The sequence below is a fragment of the Macaca nemestrina genome, chromosome 17, assembly GCF_043159975.1.
Source record: "Macaca nemestrina isolate mMacNem1 chromosome 17, mMacNem.hap1, whole genome shotgun sequence".
NCBI lineage: Eukaryota > Metazoa > Chordata > Mammalia > Primates > Cercopithecidae > Macaca > Macaca nemestrina.
In genome coordinates, this window is record NC_092141.1 from 20,114,846 (window position 1) to 20,135,977 (window position 21,132).

Below are 21,132 nucleotides of genomic sequence, written 5' to 3' on the forward strand. Positions count from 1 at the left end.
TGAAAATGTCTTCAAGTTTCCTCTACCAAACCAAAGCTTCACCCCTCTTCTTTTATTCTTTCCTCCTGTCTTCTCAGAACAAAAGGGTTGTTGCTGACCAGCCAAGGGCTTCTTATTTGGGGCCGGATCATTCTTCCTTGTGGGACAGTCTTGTCCTTCAGGTAGGATGTTGAGGAGCACCCTCGTGTCTACCCGCTTAGGTAACAGTAGCATCTCCCGCATTATAACAACCAACAATGTCTCCAGACCTCCCCAAATGTTCGCGGGGCGGCGAGGAAGGGCAACATGGGCCCTGGTCGAGAACCACTAGTCTGGGCTCGCCCCTCTACCTGGGCACCGCGACTTGCCGGTGTTGGTTGTTTTCCCTGGATCCTTTCCATCCTCCTCCTTTGATCCTCACGCCCTCAAATATGACCGAAGGTCCTGTCATTCCACTCCTGAAGCTTTCACTAAGGTCTTAGGCCACTTCCATGTCAAGAAACACAGTGACTCTTTCCAACCCCTGGCCATGTGCCTCAGCGTGAGGGTAGGGAAGATACTGAGTGGGATATTCACCTTCCCGAGTTCCAGGCGCCTCCACGGCATCCTGGAGGAGGCACTGGGCGGTGAGGGTGCAGCGGCGCGGGGGGGCGGGCCCGGCAGAATGCGGTGTCCGTGTGCGGCTAGCGCCACAGGCATGACGGGAGGGGCGCAGGGGAGGCCGTGAGCATAGCTCTCAAACTGGAGGACGCCTCAGAATCACTTGAAGGGCTTGCAAGAATGCGGACTGCTGGGCCCCACCTTCATAGTTTTAGTGCAGGAAAAACCGAATAGCCTCGGTGGGACGGAGAACCTGCATTTTCTCGAGTTCGCAGATGAGACTGAAGCTGCTGGTCCGGGCACCACCCTTAGAAAACCGCCGGTCTCGAGTGCGGAAATGGGGCCCAGATCTGGCCTGGGGCGCCCCAACATAGATTATCTGCAAACAGAGGATGAGCAGATAGGGAGATGAGACAGGGAGCGCCGGTAGAGAGGGGCCCCCGGCCGCTGGCTGAAGGAGGACAGCACAGGCGGAGGTTCGGGGACTACATCTCCCAGCGAGCCCCGCGCGGTCGCGCTCGCCCCCTGGCGGCGCTGGCGGGAGGCGCCGGCGGAGCGCGGGTCCCTCTCCTGAGCATCAGTGAGCGCCGGGAGCCGCGGCGGCTGCGGGCTGCGGCGGCGCTGAGCCAGCGGGGCCGGTGAGTAGGAGCCGCGCCGCCAGCCCGCCCGCCGGCCGGCTCTTTGCGCCTCAGCTGCGCGGTCTGCAGGGGTGGGTGGGCGAGCGCGGGGGTCCGGCAGTCCGTCGCGGAGGCACGGGACTGCCTTTCTGGGAAGGCGCGCTGCGTCTTCGCCGCGGGGGCCCCGGTCCCCTCGGCGCGTGTCCCTGTCCTCAGCCCAGGAGGGACGTCCTGCCCTGTCCTGCTCGGCTCGGAGCAGTGGGACCGGTGCTGCAGGTGGCCGCGGCAGGTGGCCGCCGCCTCCCCTCCGGGCCCGAGGGTTGTCGCAGGGACCCGGGACTGAGGGCCAAGTGGCTCCCGACAGCTGCGGCCCTGGAGGCGACCCCAGCCCTTGCGGCGGTGGGACAGGTGCGCGGGCACGCCCGGCCCCGGCTCCTGGGTCTCGGGAGCCTCCCGCACCCTCCCTGGTGCTGCCTTGGGGGTGCTGCGTGGTGCAGAGGACCGAGAAGCCCTTGGCCCTCGGCGTCCACCGCTCTCCCACCCCTTCCTGGCCTGGGTGACCGGGGAAGGTCTAGGGCTGCGCATCCCGGGTCAGGTGGGGCGCCCGGTGTAGTGCACCTGGCGGACCCGGGGGAGCGCGCGGTGCCCGTGGGTTTCCCAGTGGTGCGGACCTGCGGGCGCGCGGCAGTAACGACCTCCTTCCCCAATGTCCGTGCAAGGAAATTAGTGTTATGTGCGTGCTTTTTTTTTTTTTTTCTAAGGAAGTTTGACTCTGAATATCTTATTTTGCTGGAGCACCATTTGCCAGCACGTAAGTTTATGTAATAAGCGGCATACAGTTCGGAAAAAAATCTTCCTGTGAAGGTGCTCTTCCTTGCCCTCTGCAGGAAGAATTACGCCGAGCTGGTTGACAGGCTTATCCACCAGCAACCGTAGGAGCTGCAGGCAGCAGATAAAGTGTTTTTTTTGCGTAGGGGCACAAGTCAGCCCTTCAGGGCAATTTTTGTTTTTGGAAGATTCTGTTATCCAGTTTCAAACACCGTGTTATTTCAGTGTTGAAGACGGGGGAGGAGGGAGGAGCAAAGGCTTGTCAATCCTAATACCTCAACAGAAATTAGCTTTGCAGGATTAACTCTCCAAGCAAGCGAGTTGAATTTGGTAGCCCAAACTACAGCTGAAGCTGAGCCTGCATACTAAACCCTGTTGCAGTTTTAATCCAGTTTCAAACACCGTGTTATTTCAGTGTTGAAGATGGGGGACGAGGGAGGAGGGAGGAGCAAGGCTTGCCAATCCTAATACCTCAACAGAAATTAGCTTTGCAGGATTAACTCTCCAAGCAAGCGAGTTGAATTTGGTAGCCCAAACTACAGCTGAAGCTGAGCCTCCATACTAAACCCTGTCTCAGTTTTAATAGTTTTTCAGTTGATTCGTTTGCCTCTTCCAAGTAGGTGATCTTCTTGTCTGTTGAACAACAGACGTCTCTCATGTTTGTCTTGTCTTCCAGAGATTACTCTCGCTGCAGCGTTGACTATTAAGGTTAAATAGGAATCTTTGTCTCGGGCCTGGTTTTAGGACGCATTCCCTCTGTATCTTCACCGAGTGTATTCTATCACATTAAGTACATTTCCGTTTATGCCTAATTACTAAGAGTTTAAAAAGTCAGGGGTGGGTTTTTTTTTTTTTTTTTTTTTTGCCCAAATGCTTTTGTGTAGCATGCATTGATCATGTAGATTTTCGTCTTAAAATTGTTAACGTAAGCGGTCACGTTGCTAGATTTTCTCTCTCTCAAACCCTGGGCTAATTTAAAATGCACTTTTGGATTGTTCACATCAATAAGCTAGCATCTTATTTAGGATTTTGGTATCTGAGATTGGCATAGTGTACCCCATTTTTATCTGTGTTCATAATTAGGATTAGGCTGTTCTCTCTGATTAAATTGGGAAACTTACCATCATTTTCTATGCTCTGGAATAGAAGAATTATCTGTTCCCTCAAGTTTGGCAGAACTTGACTACAGACTGCCTGGGCTGCTGCTGGTGTTTTTTTAGGAAGTTAATATCAGTATTTAATTACCTTTTCATTTTTTTCACGATCATTCATTTTTCTCAGTTTTTCTGTTTCTTCAAAGTAAATTTAATATTTTCTATTTTCCTAGAAAATCGTTAACATTATTGAATTTTAATATATGCTAGCCTAATGTTGTATATAGTATTCTGTGTAAGAAAACAGACTGTTACATATCTGTATGTACCTGTATGTTCTCTTTCTGATACAGTACTTTTTTTGGTACCTTTTCTCTTTTTTATTGATCAGACTTGCTTAATGATTATTTTATTAATCATTTCAAAGAACCAGCTTTTATTAACCAGGATTTATTGATTAATTCTATTGATTTTTTATTTTTCTATGTCATGAATTTCTGTTTTTTATCTTTCTACTTATTTTGAGCTTATTTTGTTCAAGTTTTAGCTGTTTGGATGGAAAACTTGGCTCATTTATTTAATCAGTCCTGTGAGCAAGGCAAGGACTTCTAATTCTTTCATTCCACTTACCTCACATTTGGCCTTAGTTGTATTTTTACTTTAAGCCTTCCAACGAGACATTATTGCTATTGTTTTTGTTATTTTCTGGGTCAACATTTTTTAGCTTTATCTACCTGTTTACCATTTCTTCACTTTGCATTCCTTCTTGTATCACAGATGATTTTCTTTGGAACATTTTCCTTCTCCCTCAAGTACATTCTTTAGAAATTACTACAGTGATGATCAATTCTGTGTTTTTGTAATATCTGAAAATGCCTTTATTCTCCCTGTGTTGAGAATTTTGGTTTCACCATGTTTCTTCTATTGATTTCAGAGTTATTTTTATATTTTTTTCTAGCATTTAAAAAAGATGTTTTGTAGCTGGAAGGTTTTGGGATCTCTATTCTGCCACAGTGCTGAAAGAAAAACAAAGATTACAAATAAATTAATTTGCCGTCCACTGTCAGTCACGACTGTTCCCTGAACTCTTAGTATATTGGGTATACAGTTCTATATTAATCTCAAGTTTATTGATTATAATTCAGGTTTTCTGCATCCTTAACTTATTTTTTTTCTCTGTTTGACCTGTTGATTCGGAGAGTTGTTTTGAAGACTCCCATTATGATTCTTGTAGGGGTTTTTGTTCTATTTCTATGTTTAATATATATTTCTTTCTTTAAATGTATTTTTGAAGCTGTCTTATATGCTTAAAGGTTCACAATTCTTTTTTTTTTTTTTTTTTTTTTTTTTTTTTTGAGGCGGAGTCTCGCTCTGTCGCCCAGGCTGGAGTGCAGTGGCCGGATCTCAGCTCACTGCAAGCTCTGCCTCCTGGGTTCCCGCCATTCTCCTGCCTCAGCCTCCCGAGTAGCTGGGACTACAGGCGCCCGCCGGCTACTTTTTTGTATTTTTTAGTAGAGATGGGGTTTCACCATGTTAGCCAGGATGGTCGTGATCTCCTGACCTCGTGATTCGCCCGCCTCGGCCTCCCAAAGTGCTGGGATTACAGGCGTGAGCCACCGCGCCCGGCCAAGGTTCACAATTCTTATATCTTCTTGGGGAATTGTACCTTTTGGGAATAGATGAGTCATCTTATTATTTTTGCTGTTCATTCTCTTTATATTGCTATACTTGCTTTTTGTTAGCATTTATATGGAATATCTTTTTCTATTCACTTATTTTCGATTTTCTGTGTCTTCTTTAATTATTACTCTTACCATTAGCTTATAGTTGGATTTTGTTTAATTACTTAATCTTTGTCTTTTAATAAATATTGTGGTAAAATAACATAAAATTTATTTATTATTATTATTTTTTACCATTTATCACTTTTAAGTATACTGTTCACCATTGTTAAGTGTGTGTACATTGTTGTGCAACTAATCTCCAGAATTTTTTCATCTTACAAAATTGAAGCTCTGTATCCATTACCCCAGCCCCTGGCAACCACCATTCTGCTTTTTGTCTCTATGAATTTGCCTATTTTAGGTACCTTGCATGAGTATCTAATATAGTACCTCATATAGTATTTGTCTTTTTATTACTGACTTATTTCGTTTAACATAATGTCCTCAAGGTTCATTCATGTTGTAGCATGTGTCAGAATTTTCTTCATTTTTATTGCTAATTAATATTCTATTGAATGTACACACCGCATTTTGCTTATTTATATATTTGTCAATGGATATTTGTGTTGGTTCCACATCATAGCTATTATGAATAATGCTGCCATGATCATGGGTGTACAAATGTCTCTTCAAGACCCTGCTTTTAATTATTTGAGTATATACCCAGAAGTAGAATTGTTGGATCAAGTAGTACTTCTATTTTTAAGTTTTTGATGACCCAGCATACTGTTTTCCACAGAGGCTGAACCATTTTATATTCTCACCAGCAATGCATGAGAATTCCAGTTTCTATACATCCTTGCTAACATCTGTTATTCTCTCTCTTTTTTTGATAGTGGCTATCCTTATGGGTGTGAAATCTTTGTCTTTTAATAGGTGGCTTTAGCCCATTTGTATTTATTTTGATTACTGATATTTTGCGGTTTATTCCTGCCATCTTCTTTTGTGTTTTTGATTTCTTTTTTTGAGACAGAGTCTCACTCTATTGCCCAGGCTGGAGTGCAGTGGTTCGAACTCGGCTTACTGCGACCTCCGGCTTTTAGGTTCAAACAATTCTCCCATCTTAGCTTCCTGAGTAGCTGGGATTACAGGCCTACAACCACTATGCCTGGCTAATTTTTGTATTTTTAGTGGAGACGGAGTTTAACCATGTTGGCCAGGCTAGTCTCAAATTTCTGACCTAGAGTGATCTGTCCTCCTTAGCCTCCCAAAGTGCTGAGATTACAGGCATGAGCCACTGTGCCCGGCTGGTTCATTTCATTCTCATTGCTGTGTATATGCCATTGTATGTATCCCTAATGTAGATATACATTTGACTTTGATCAGCAGTTGGTTGGTTGCAGTTTTTGACTATTATGAATAGTAAGTGCATGAACACTCTAGTACATGTCTTTTGTTGAGTGAGTATATGCATTTCTGTTGAGTGTGTATCTGGGAGTGGAACTGCTTGGTCGTAGTCTGTGCATATGCTCAGTTTTAGTAGATACTAGCAAATAATTTCCAGTAGTAGTTGCACCAACTTATTTACCCCAGAAATATATGTGGTTGCTCCACATTCTTGCCAACTCTTGGTAATTTCTGTCTTTTCCCTTTTAGTTATTCTGGTGGATATTGTGGTTTTAATTTGGATTTTCCTGATGATAAATGAATTGGCACTGTTTTGGTACCCTTAGTTTTTCACACATATCTAAACATTTTTTTCTCTTGCTGTTAAAAGATAATCTGTTTATGTGAACTCTCCATGAGTAAAGCAAAAAAGAATCTTACGATTTTATTTCTGTCCCATATTAAATTTTTGGGTTTTCATACATTATGCATTAACAGTTATTTAGGTAAATTGCAAATTTTTCTGTTTATTTGTACATCATTGGTGCTTTTATCTCATTTGTTTTGCTTAATGAGTCCTTAAGTGATTATTTTGTTTTGTTTTCAGGGATTCTGTGAGTGGTAAACTTTCTGAACCCTTGCATGTTTAAAAAATGTTTTTTATTTTGCTTTTCCATGTGAATATTCTTGACTGGGTATAGGATTCTATGTTAAAACCTCCTGAATTTTGAAGATATTGCTTTGTTATCTGCTGGTATCTAGGAAGAAGTACATGCAATCTGACTCTTGTTTCTTTGTAGTTAATCTGTTTATTTTCTCTGAAGCTTTACAATTTTTTTTCTTTCTCCTTGGTGTTCTAAAATTTACTATTTGTCTAGGAGTGGATTTTTTTTTTTTGAGATGGAGTCTCGCTCTGTCACTCAGGCTGGAGTGTGGCATGATCTCAGCTCACTACAACCTCCACCTTCTGGATTCAAGCAATTCTCCTGCCTCAGCCTCCCAAGTAGCTGGGATTACAGGTGTGTGCCACCACACTCAGCTAAGGTTTGTATTTTTAGTAGAGACGGGGTTTCACCATGTTGGCCAGACTGATCTCAAACTCCTGACCTCAGGTGATCTGCCTGCCTTGGCCTCCCAGAGTGTTGGGATTACAGGCGTGAGCCACGTGCCTGGGCACCACACCGGCTTAAGAGTGGTATTTTTTGTTCTTCCTGATCAGCATTTGGTAGTCCCTTTCATTCTAAAGATTAATACACATTTCTGTGGTGCTGGAGAAGTTTTGAGTGTTTCCTTGTCTCCATTCTATTTTCTGCTTCTGGAATTATTCTTACTTGGGAATTAGAATATCTTGATTTATCTTTCATGTTTCCTGAAATAATCATTTCTTTTTCTCTCAAATGTTCTGTCTTTTTTAATTTAAATTTTTTTTGAGACAGGGTATTGCTCTGTTGCCCAGGCCTGGAGTGTAATGGTGCAGCTCACTGTGACCTGGAACTCTTGGACTCAGGTGATTCCCCTGCCATGCCACTGTGCCCAGCTGAAATGCTCTGTCTCTTTATCTTTATAGGCCATATTCTGGTATGTTCCTTGGGCTGATTTTGCAGGTCACCAATCTAATATTTAGATTTGTTCAGTCAACTCTTTAGCCCATCTCTTGAGTGTTTTAAAATATTGATTATTATATTTTTAAGTTTCTGGGTCTCTACTTTTTAAAATTTAACTTTTGAAATAGGTAAGATAAGCCAGGCATGGTGGCTCATGTCTGTAATCCCAGCACTTTGGGAGGCTGAGGTGGGCGGATCACGAGGTCAGGAGATTGAGACCATCCTGGCTAATGCGGTGAAACTCCATCTCTACTGAAAAAAATACAAAAAAAAGTAGCCAGACTTAGTGGTGGGCGCCTGTAGTCCCAGCTACTCAGGAGGCTGAGGCAGGAGAATGGTGTGAACCCAGGAGGCGGAGCTTGCAGTGAGCCGAGATTGTGCCACTGCACTCCAACCTGGGCGACAGAAATTCCATCTCAAAAAAAAAAAAAAAAAAAAAAAAAAAAAGGAAATAGGTAAGATAATCAGTGTTCAAAACCAGACTGTATTAAAAAGGCATAAATGAAAGGTGTCCCTACTATTCCTATCCTCTTACTTCTCTTGCCTTACAAGCAGGTAACCGTTGTTATTAGTTTCTTATGTAGCTTCCAAAGTTTCTTCATGCAAATACAAGCAAATATGAATCAGATTCTCCATTTCTCCTTTTCTGCACAAAGAGTAGCATTATCCTCTCTCTGCCCTTCGCCCTGTATTTTTATTTCACGGTGTATCGTAGAGATCGTCACATACCAACTGCTTGCTCTTCGTAGATAAAATGTCCCCTCAGATCTTCCCAAGAATATCTAATAATTTATTCTGTGTGCTCTAGTCATTATCTTCACTTGGGTATGTGTTCTGCTGTTGATTCCGTGTCCCTGCTTCATGATATTGAATAAAAACTTGGTGATTCTTTATGTGTTCATCTTCGAAGTTTGAGAATTCCTGTTTTTCCATCTGTCTTACTAGCCGTAGCCTGCCTCTTGTGATTGTGGAAGAGCTGTGGTATGCTGCTGAGTGGCGTGTGTATTCCATATGAGAGGGTGTGTTGAGGGGAAGGGTCCAACAGTCCTGGCCATTCTGACTACAGTTCCCCAGTTAATCACCTTGTCAGAGTCCATCTCTGCTCTTCATTCTATCTGCTGTTAGAAGCCTGTTCCCAGAAACCTGTTACCATTTCCCTCTGCATGACAGCATCCTCCCAAGCTTGTATTGGGCTGTGGTTTGCTGAGGTAATCTGGTTCTGAGTACTTTTTACTTTTCAGAAATTTCCTAGACATTTTAGTTGGCCATTGGCACTCACTCTTGTTTTCCAGGTTTCTTTTGATTTAGTGTTTTAAAAATATTTCTACCATTCCATTGAATTTTAAGACACTTGGAAGGCAGAAGTATGTGTTTAGTTTATTATTTTGGAGACAGGGTCTTGCTGTGTCTCCCAGGCTGGAGTGCACTGGCACAATCATAGCTCACTGTAACTTTGAACTTTTGGGCTTACGTGGTCCTCCTGCCTCGGCCTCCCAAAGCACCGGCATGGGCCACCATGCTCAGTCCTTTCTTTTATAATTTATTTCTGTGTTGGGGGCCCCCAGGAACACGCTCAGATCTGGTGGTTCACTTGGAAGACTCAGCATGTGGTATACGCATGGCTGTAATTTATTACAGTGAAAGGATACAAAGCACAATCAGCAAAGGGAAAGGCAAGGGAAAGGTGCATGGGGTCAAGTCCAAAGGAAGCCAGGCACAAGCTCCCAAGCATCCTCTCCCAGTGCAGTCACACAGGATGTGCCTAACTCCCCCAGGAAGGAGCTGTGACAACGCATGTGAAATGCTGTCTACCAGGGAAACTCACTAGAGACCCAACACCCAGGATTTTTTTGGAGGGCTGGTCATGCCAGCCCCCTCTGCCCAGCACATACCACATTCCACGCTCCCTGAAGAAAAGCAGGAGTTCAGCATAAACCACACAATAACTTAGGCACAGTGAGTCCCTCTTTCCAGCTTGGATGGTGGGAACCCTTCTGAAATCTAAGTTCCTGGATGCCAGCCAAAGGTTAACCATGCTTTTTATGAGACTTTTTAAGAATAACAGTCTTGGGCTAGGCACAATGGCTCATGTCTATAATCCCAACACTGTGGGAGGCCAAGGTAGGAGGATCTCTTGAAGCCAGGAATTTGAGACCAGCCTGGCCAACACAGCAAGACCCTTCCTTCCTTCCTTTCTTCCTTCTATCCCTCCTTCCTTTCCTTTCCTTTCCTTTCCTTTCCCTTCCTCCCTCCCTCCCTCCTTCCTTCCCTCCTTCCCTCCTTCCTTTCCTTTCCTTTCCCTTGCTTCCTTTCCTCTCCCTTCCTTCCTTTCCTTTCCCTTCCCTTCCCTTCCCTTCCTTCCTTCCTTTTCTTTTCTTTCTCTCTTTCTCTCTTTCTCTCTTTCTCTTTCTTTCTTTCTTTCTTTCTTTCTTTTTCTTTCTTTTTCTTTCTTTCTTTCTTTCTTTCTTTCTCTCTCTCTTTCTCTCTCTTTCTTTCTTTCTTTCTTTCTTTCTTTCTTTCTTTCTTTCTTTCTTTCTTTCTTTCTTTCTTTCTTTCTTTCATAGCAAGACCCTTTCTTTCTCTCTCTCTCTCTCTCCTTCTTTCTTTCAAAAAAGCAGTCTTAGGCCTGCTATGTTAACTCTTTTCTGCAATATTTTCCTCTTGTGTTCCTCAGAAAAGGATGGACGCTGTACCTAGAAATCACTTCTCCCAGCCAGATGGTCATGAATTTTTCACCCTCTCTGAAGAAAGAACACATTTGTGTTCAGGTGGAACTGTCAGTGGAGAACATTTCCTGATATTGGATAAAGCCATAGCATGGCACATGCTCAGCAGCCTTGAGAGGGTGTCAGTGACAGAGCACAGAGGGACTAGTCAACCATTCAAAATTCTTTTTCTCTTAACTGGTCTTTAATTAGCCACTTACAAATGGTAGTGGCCCATCATCCAGCACAGAGATCTGTCACTTCCCTTCTAGCTTTCCCACAGAGCCACCCTGATCACCACAGTCGGTGTTGGTCTCTCTTCCCCAAACTGCCATCGGCTCTGCTCACAGGGCCGTTCATCACTAGCTTCTCTTCTGCAGTTTTATTGGATAGTTTTTGTTGTCTCATTATGTATAATCTTCCACAAGATTGGGAATTCCTTGAGGAATGAACAGTAAGTCATAGTTATATACCCCATGCCTCCCTGCAGGGCGACATGCATAGAGTTGGTGCTTATTAATGTTTTTGGAAAGAACCGCTAGAAGGAAGTAGGAAGCAGCCTCTTCTTCATTCTAGTCACTGCTTCACATGCAGCTGATTTTTATTCTGTGTTGAGGGTGTTGAGGGTGGTGATATAAAACACCAAGCTGACATTACCTGCTTGAGTTGTCTGAGTTCTGTCTGCAGCAGATGGTGTAATTAAATGTTTTAGTTTGAAAGGCTTTTCAATTTCATTCAACCTGAGTGTGGGCTTAGATTGTCAAATCATCTTTTCTAAAGGCTGTATCTAGTCAGCCTGTATCTAGTTTCCTCCCTTTAACTTTTTTTTTTTTTTTTTTGAGACGGAGTCACACTCTATCACCCAGGCTGGAGTGCTATGGTGTGATCTTGGCTCCCTACAACCTCCGCCTCCCGGGTTCAAGCAATTCTCCTGCCTCAGCTTCCCGAGTAGCTGGGACTACAGGCATGTGTCACCACACCTGGGTAATTTTTGTATTTTTTGTAGAGACTGGGTTTCACTGTGTTGACCAGGCTGGTCTTGAACTCCTAACCTCGTGATCTGCCTGCCTCGGCCTCCCAAAGTGCTGGGATTACAGGCGTGAGCCACTGTGCCCAGCCCTCCCTTTCCTTGGTTTTAGACCTTAGGTGTGAGAAATTGAATTAATTATATTCTCATTCTTAGCCCTTTATCATCACTGGCCCATGCAAGGCCCTCTGTTGTTTTGCTTGTTCATGCATTTGTTGGTTCATTTTACTCATTCCATTTTATCCCACTCTCATTCTCTTCTCCCCATAGACGACTATTCTAATGAGGTTCATATAATGCTTTTGTGTATATATAGTTGACCCGTGAACAATGAGGGGGTTAGGGGAACTGGCTCCCTGCACAGTTGAAAATCTGTGTATAAACTTTGACTCTCCCAAAACTTAACTACTGACAGCCTACTTTGACTGGAAGCCTTATCCATAGCATAAACAGCCAATTAACATTTATTTTGTGTGTGATGTGTATTATATACCATATTCTTACAATAATGTAAGCTAGAGATAAGAAAAATCTTATTAAGAAAATCATCAGGAAGAGAAAATGTACTTTTCATTAGTTCCTTGGAATTGGATTATCATAAAGGTCTTCATCCTTGTCATCTTTATGTTGAGTAGGCTGAGGGGGAGGAAGAAGAAGAGGGGTTGGTCTTGCTGTCTCAGGGGTAACAGAAGTGTAAGAAAATTCACATATAATTGGACACAGACAGTTCAAACCTGTGCTATTCAGGGGTCATGTGTATACTGTTTTGTGTGCATATATATATATATATATATATATATATATATATATATATATATATTTTTTAAGACAGAGTCTCACTCTGTCACCCAGGCTTGAGTACAGTGGCGTGACCTTGGCTCACTGCAACCTCTGCTGCCCAGGTTCAAGCGATTCTCCTGCCTCAGCCTCCCGAGTAGCTAAGATTACAGGCACCTGCCACCACACCCAGCTAATTTTTGTATTTTTAGTAGAAACGGGGTTTCACCATATTGGTCAGGCTGGTCTTGAACTCCTGACCTCATGATCCACCCGCCTTGGCCTCCCAAAGTGCTGGGATTACAGGTGTGGGCCACCACGCCCGGCCTGTGTGCATATGTTTTTAATTTACATGAATGGTGTCATGTTCTAGCCTTTTTTCTGTATCTTAGCATTGTCACTCACCATCCATCCCTGTTACTTGGTGACTCTGGTCTTAGTGTCCACCACATTTTGCCCATCTCGTCTCCTGGAGATGGACACCCAGGTTGATTCCCACTCGCAGTAATGCTGAATGAACCTCTAGTACATATTTCCTTATGGACTTGTGTGAGGATCCTTTGGGATTTAGACCCAGGAATAGGACTGCCTGGTCGTGGTGTGTGCCTGTACTTAATATGACCAAGTACTGCCAGATTGCTCTCAAGGGTGGCTGTACCACTACCTTCCCCCGCAGCACACAAGGATTCCCAAGGCCCCGATCTTCGCATGCACTTGGTATCATTCAGCTTTCTAGACTTTAGCAGTCTCCCTCTATTTATTTATTTATTTATTTATTTATTTATTATATTTATTTATTTATTTATTATTTTTTGAGACAGAGTCTCGCTCTGACGCCCAGGCTAGAATGCAGTGGCGTGATCTCGGCTCACTGCAAGCTCTGCCTCTTGGGTTAACGCCATTCTCCTGCCTCAGCTTCCTGAGTTGCTAGAACTACAGGCACCCGCCACCACGCCCGGCTAATTTTTTGTATTTTTAATAGAGACGGGGTTTCACTGTGTTAGCCAGGATGGTCTCGATCTTCTGACCTTGTGATCCGCCTGCCTTGGCCTCCCAAAGTGCTGAGATTACAGGCGTGAGCCACGGTGCCTGGCAGCAGTTTCCCTCTTTTTATTTGCATCTCTTTGATTACTAATGAACTTGAGATTGCCTTTATATATGCTTGCTATCTTTTTGAGTTTCCATTGACATAAGTTGCCTGTTCATGTCCTTTCCCCATGTTTCAACTGGAATTAGACTGTTTTAGACATTAGCCCCTTGTTGATGTTTTGATGGTGCATGTAGTTTCTCCTGACATGTTACACGTCAGCTTTTTGGTTGGTACCTGTGTTGGATAAAAATCCTTAATTCTATAACCTGAATAGTCAATCTGCCTCATGAACTTCTCTAGTTTTACCTTTTGACATGTCTGTTGACAACATCTAGTATCAAGATATTTCACATAAAAATCCAGATTCCTAGTCTCTCTTGAAAAAGTTAAAGGTATTTCAGTCCTGGCTAGGGTGACTGAGGGATGAGTTCCTGCTGTTGCTAGGGCCTGGGCTGCCTACCCACCTGTCCTCACTCATTCTCTTGACCTCCTGGTCACTAGTGTCATTTGACTTTATGACCAGCTGCTGCTGTATGTGAGGCAATACCTTGAGGATAAACAAGCATGGTGATGATGTTCCCAAGATTGCTTGGATATGGTTATGGGGTGGATGGACTCGACGTTGAGAACACAGTAGTGGCTGCTGCGTCTCATGACACTATTGGATGGGTGTTAGCATGGCAATAGAATACTGATGGACTGTATGCACCCTCTTTCAGCAGTAATTATTCATTCTTTTCAACCTTTTCTGGATCAGCTCATTCCTTTTTGCCAAAAAAACAAAAAACAAAAAACAAACAAAAAAAAGGTTAGTGAAATTGCATGTGAGCAAGAGTTCTAAACGAGGGATCTGAAAACTTTTTCTGTGAAGAGCTATAGAGTAAATATTTTAGGCTTTGCAGGGCTGTTCGTTCCCTTGGAACTACTCAGCTCTGCTCCTGTAGTGTGAAAGCTGCCATAGGCGATATGTAAATGAATATGGTCTCTTCATTTGGTCTGGATTTGGACTGCAGACTGTAGTTTGCTGATCCATGTTCTAAACCATAGTCTTAGACTTAATTTTGTCTTCCTTCTCTTGTTTTTAGGGTGCAAGGTTATACATAACATTCTGCTAATGAATACATGGTAAGTACCTACTAGGTACTAGGTGCTGAGATTATAGTGATGGACAAGACACAAATCCAGTCTATTCAGCTTAATGTCTGGGTGGGGAGACAGATGAGGGAGCAGGCAGTTACTAAAGAGGATGGCAGGCCAGGACACGGGAGAGCACAGAATTGGGCAGCAGAGATTGGGAGCAGAACATGTCAGGTAAGACTTTCTAGAAGAAGGTGATGTCTAAATGAAAGGGGAAGAGGGCGAGGCAGGAAAAGGCAAAGGTCCTTTTGAACTTCATCTGCAAATCCTATGAGGTGAGAGTTTAGCTCAATGTAGCTGGAAAGTTGAGATTGGGTTCTGTGCTGACAGCAGGAATGACAAGACAGAGACTGAATAAAAAATCCACACATGGAATTGTGAATGCTTAAATAATCCAAGGTTGATGGTGATAACTCCTATGCTATTCAGATGTGTCAGAAAATAAGCAAGAACATGGAAAGCATCTCAGCTAATTTTACAAAGTTAAAATAACCCTGATAAAGAGCAGTATATGGATACTGGGGTTTAGAAATCTTCAAAAAATGAATAAAAAGAGAACAGTATAAGCCCCAAAATGTAAATTATAGACCAAATTTACATGTGATATGTATACAGATATCCTAAATAAAATAGCAAAAGGAGGTCAGCAGAATATTAAAAGAGCAATAAACTTTGACCAAGTAGATTTTACTCTAGGAATTCCAGAATCATTTGCTATCAGGGCATATGTTAGTTTAATACAATGAGAAAGTTTAATAAGTTTCCGTTTTATTAGTTTAATAAAATGGGGTAGCTATATAATCGTCTTGAGAGATTCTGGAAAAGCACTTAGAATTTGACTTTAAATCTTGTCATTTCTTGAAACACTTTCATGCATTGTGCCTTCAGATTGTACAGCATGGCTGACTTTACCACTTTTTAATTTCTCTGGCAAATCTTTGCCCATTATTTCTATAACTTTTCATTCATCATGTCCTTTGTGAATCCATTCTTGTTTACTCTAAGTGGAATAAATTTTTCTCTTCCCTCTAGTTCCATAATTCTCCATTCTTGCATTTCAATTGGAATTTTCAGTTTCTCTCAATTGATTTCCTTTTTTTGAGAGACAGATTAGGCACTGGAGATACAAAGATAAATAAGACAGTATTCAGAGTTTTTTCTCTTTACCCTCTGACTCATTTCCTACCCTTCCATATTTCTCTGTCTCAGAGGGAGATGATTCCTACAAACTTCATTTTGCAGTGTCCCTTGTCAACCGTCTCTGGCCAAGTATGGTTAGTCGGATGCACTAGTGGGAGATTGAAAGGTGGGAGGAAGGGAGAAGCCAGGGATTTTCCCCTTGTTTTCTGCTTTGCACAGGGTCTCTAGGGCGATCCCAGCTCCAGCCAAGGACTCTGACACTGGCTTGTGGACTCTGATACTAGCCCCTCCTCCTTTATCCTTCCAGCTTCATGGGTGGCAGATAGAGTCCCAGTGTTGCCAATCTCTGGGTTGACGCACCATCCCAATTGGCTTTTTAGTGCTGCCCTAAACCTTGTAATTAGTTCCCATATTAAATTCCCTCTATTGAACTGCTTCTCTTGAATTCTGTTTTCCTTATTAAACCTTGCTCAATGCAGATGAAAACCCCACTTTTGTGTGTGCACAATCTCATAGGAGAAGCGGACATTAAAATGACTATAAGTTTTGTGTATTCAGTGTTCTGTCTTCTGTTCTTTTGGAAGTAGACTTTGGGCACAGCAATTGGCCATGACCCAGAATGAGCCAATCAAAATTTGGACATAGGCACACACAGAGAAAAGATGATGTGAAGATGCAGGGAGAAGATGGCCACGTGCAAGCCAAGGAGAGAGGCCTGGGACAGAGCCTTGCCTCAGGGCCCTCAGAAAGAACCAACTCTGCTGACACCTTGATCTCAGACTCCTAGTCTCCAGAACTGTGAGAAAATCAATTTCTATGTTTAAGCTCCCCAGTTTGTGGTACTTTGTTCCAGCAGCTCTGGGAAAGTACTATACTACCTGTCCTCCCAGCCCCACCCAACCACTAATCTACTTTCTGTCTCTATAGATTTCCCTATTCTGGACATTTCCTAGGCATGGAATCATAATCTGTGGTCATTTGTGACTGACCTCTTTCACTTAGCATAAGGTTTCCAAGATTCATCCTTGTAGCATGTAGCTGGATGTCACTCCTTGCATGGGCAGATAATATTCTAGTGTATGGATATACCACATGTTATTTACGTGTTCATCAGATGGTGGGCATATGGGTTGTTACCACCTTTGCTGTTACGAATAATGTTGCTATAAATGCCCATGTACAAGTTTTTATGTGGATATATGTTTTCATTTTTCTTGGTTATATACCCAGGAGGAATATTTCTGGGTCATATGGTAACTCTATATTTAATAATTTGAGGAACTGCCAGACTGTTTTCCAAAGTGGCTGCATCACTTTACATTCCCAACAGCAGCGAATGAAGTTTCTGATTTTTTCACATCCTTACCTGGCTTTTTATTCTAGCCATCCTAGTGGGTATGAAGTGGTATCTCATTGTGGTTTTGATTTATATTTCCCTGATGACTAGTGATGTTGAGCATCTTTTCATGTCTTTATTGGCTAACTGTGTATCTTCTTTAGATAAGTGTATATTCAAGACTTTTGCCCATTTTCGAATTGGGTTGTTTTGTTGTTGTTTTTGTTCTTGAGTTGTAGGAGTTCTTTATATATTATAGATATTAAATCTTTATCAGATACATATAATTTGCAAATATTTTCTTTCTTCCATTATGTGGGTTTTCTTTTAATTTTCTTTTTTTCTTTTTTTTGTTGACATGTAATAATTATACATATTTATGAGGTACAGAGTGATAATTTGATACATGTATGCAATGTGTAATGATCGAATCAGGGTAATTAGGATATCCATCATCGCAAACATTTATCATTCCTTTGTGCTGGGAACATCCAAAATCTCTTCTAGCTTTTTGAACGTGTACAATAAATTATTGGTAACTATACTCACCCTACAGTGCTATAGAACATTAAAACTTATTCTTCTCATATAGCTGTACATTTTTATCCATTAACTTTTCCCAAGCCTCCCCTTCTAATTCTATGACTCCATTTTCTTTTTAGCACCCATGTCTGAGTGAGAACATGCACTGTTTATCTTTTTGTGCCTTACTTATTTCATTAAATATAATGTCCTCCAGGTTCATCCATGTTGCTGGGAATGACAGAATTTCATTCATTTTAATGGCTGAATAGTATTCTATTGAGTGTATATGCCACATTTTCTTTATCCATTCATCTGTTGATGCACATTTAGATTGATTCCCTATCTTGGCTGTTGTGAATAGTGTTGCAATTAACATGGGAGTGCATATATTTCTGCAGTATACTGACTTCCTTTCCTTTGGATAAATACCCAGTAATAGGGTTGCTGGATCATATGGTAGTTCTATTTTCAGTTTTTTGAAAAACCTCAGTATTATTCTCCATGATGGCCATTACCAATTTGTATCCCTACCCATGGTGTATAGGAGTTCCCTTTTCTCCAAATCTTTGCCAGCATCTATTATATTTGGTCTTTTTGATAATAGCCATTCTAACTGGAGTGAGAGGATATCTCATAGTGGTTTTGATTTTTGTTTCTCTGATGATTAGTGATGGTGAACATTTTTTCATACTTGTTGGCTATTTTATACTTGCAAGACTCCCAGAATAGCCAAAACAAACTTGAAAAACAAGAACAAAGTATAGGATGACTCATGCTTCCTAATTTAAAAATGTATACAGTAACAAGTAATCAAGACTGTGTGGTACTGGCAAAATGATAGTGACATTTGTGTGTCTTCCTTTGAGAATGTCTATTCAGATCTGTTGCCCATATAAAAACCAGATTATTTGCTTTTTTGCTGTTAAGTTATTTTGGTTGCTTGTGTATTCTGGATACTAGTCCCTCGCTGGATGAATAGTTTGCAAATATTTTCTTCTATTCTACAGGTTGTCTCTTCATTCTGTTGATTGTTTCCTTTGCTGTGCAGGAGATTTTTAGTTTGATAAAGTCCTATTTTTCCATTTTTGTTTTTGTTGCCTGTGTTTTTGAGGTTTTAGCAATAAAATCTTTGCCTAGACCAATGTCTTGAAGCGTTTTCCCTTATGTTTTCTTCTAGTAGTTTTATAGTTTTGGATCTTACATTCAGACCTATTTGTTGAAAAGAATGGTCTTGTTGACCTTTCTGAAAATCATTTGGGCTGGATGTGGTGGCTCATGCCTGTTATCCCAGCACTTTGGGAGGCCAAAGTGGGAGGATTGCTTGAGCCCAGAAATTCAAAATTCAAGACCAGCCTGGGCAACGTAGTGAGATTCTAAATCTACAAAAAAAAGAAAAAAGAAAAAAAAAAAGAAAGAAAAATATAGAAAAGCACTTACCATAGATGTTTAGGCTTGTTTCTGTATTCTCAATTCTATTCCATTGACGTGTATGTATGTGTGTATGTATGTATGTGTCTTTGTGCCAGTACCACACTGTCTTGATTACTGTTGCTGTGTTGTAACATTTGAAATTGGCAAGTGAGTCATCTTATATTTTGTTCATGTTTTTCAAGTTTGTTTTGGCTACTCTCAAGGCCTTGCAATTCCATGTGAATTTTAGAATAATTTTTTCAATTTCAACAATGAAGTCATCTGGGATTTTTTTTTTTTTTTGGAGATGGAATTTTGCCCTTGTTGCCCAGGCTGGAATGCAATGGCACGATCTTGGCTCACTGCAACCTCTGCCTCCTGGGTTCAAGTGATTCTCCTGCCTCAGCTTCCCAAGTAGCTGGGATTATAGGCGTGCACCACCAATGCTGGCTAATTTTGTATTTTTAGTAGAGATAGGGTTTCTTCATGTTGGTCAGACTGGTCTCGAACTCCCAACCTCAGGTGATCTGCCTGCCTCGGCCTCCCAAAGAGCTGGGATTACAGGCATGAGCCACCACCCCCAGCCTCATCTGGGATTTTGATAAGGATTTTGTTGAATTTATAGATCAATTTGGAGAGCATTGCCAATGCTAAGTCTTTTGATCCATGAACATGGGATAGTTTTTCATTTATTTAAACCTTTAATTTTTTTTTTTTTTTTTTGAGACGGAGTCTCGCTCTGTTGCCTGAGCTGGAGTGCAGTGGCCGGATCTCAGCTCACTGCAAGCTCCACCTCCCAGGTTCACGCTCTTCTCCTGCCTCAGCCTCCCGAGTAGCTGGGACTACAGGTGCCCGCCACCTCTCCCGGCTAGTTTTTTGTATTTTTTAGTAGAGACGGGGTTTCACCGGGTTAGCCAGGATGGTCTCGATCTCCTGACCTCGTGATCCACCCGTCTCGGCCTCCCAAAGTGCTGGGATTACAGGCTTGAGCCACCGTGCCTGGCCAAACCTTTAATTTCTTTTAACAGTGTTTCATAGCTTCTAGAGTATAAGTTTTGCACTTATTTGGATAAATTTATTTTTGAGTGCTTTTATTCTTTTTGATGTTATTGTAAATGAAATTATTTTCTTAATCTGATTTTTGGGTTCACTGCAAGTGTATAGAAAGATAATAGGTTTTTGTATATTTGTTTTCTATCCTGCAACCTTGCTGAACTTGTTTATTAGTTATCATAGTGTCTTAGTAGTTTCCTTAGATTTTCTAAATATAAGATCGTATCACCTGTGAATAGAGAAGTTTTATTTATTATTTCCAATCTAGATGCCTTTTCTTTCCTTCTGTTGCCTAATTACCCTAATTATGGTTTTAATATGCATTAAAATAGAATAATATGCATTAGAAGAGAAGCTTCAGTACAATGTTTAATAGAAGTGGCAGAGCAGACATCCTTGTCTTCTTCCTCATCTTAGGGGTAAAACATCCTGTCTTTTACTATGAAGTATGATTTTAGCTGTGGGTCTTTAGTACTTTCCCTTTATCAGTTTGAAGAAGTTCCCTTCTATTCCTATCACAAAAGGGTGGTGGATTTTGTCAAATGCTCTTCCTATGTCTATTGAGTTGATCATATGACTTTTATACTATTGATATTAACAATTGACTTTCAGATATTAAACTTTTAAGCCAACCTTTCATTCCTTGCATAAATCCCATATGGTCATGGTATACAGTTCTTTTCACATGTCGCTGAAATTGTTTTGCTAGTATTTTGTTGGGGATTTTCATATCCATATTCAGAAGAGACACCTGTGAGTAGTTTTCTTTTCTTGTGATATCTTTGCCTGATTTAGGTATCAGGGTAATACTGGTCTAATAAATGAGTTGGGAAGTGTTCCCTCCTCCCTCCCTGCAACCTTGCTGAACTTGTTTATTAGTTATCATAGTGTCTTAGTAGTTTCCTTAGGATTTTCTAAGTATAAGATTGTATCACCTGTGAATAGAGATCTGTTCTTTTTTTTGGAGGAGTTTGTGAAGAACTGATGTTAATTTATATTTATAAGTTTGAAATAATTTCACAGTGAAATCTTCTGGGTCTGGGATTTTCTTTGTGGATAGTTTCTTGATTGCCAATTCAGTCTCTTCCCTTGTTATAGCTCATTCAAATTATCTCTTTCTTCTTGAGTAAATTTTGGTAGTTGATGTCTTCTTAGGAACC

General features: G+C 41.7%; 1 protein-coding gene across 1 annotated transcript in view; it reads left to right on the forward strand.

Moving 5' to 3' along the window:
• The first annotated feature begins 682 nt into the window (after positions 1–682).
• Positions 683–21,132, forward strand: part of LOC105493330 (sperm antigen with calponin homology and coiled-coil domains 1) — a 316,001-nt gene continuing 295,551 nt past the window's right edge. The window contains exon 1 of the mRNA XM_011760890.2: positions 683–1,217. The gene's annotated coding sequence lies outside the window, so the exon portion shown is untranslated. The remainder of the gene's footprint in view (positions 1,218–21,132) is intronic.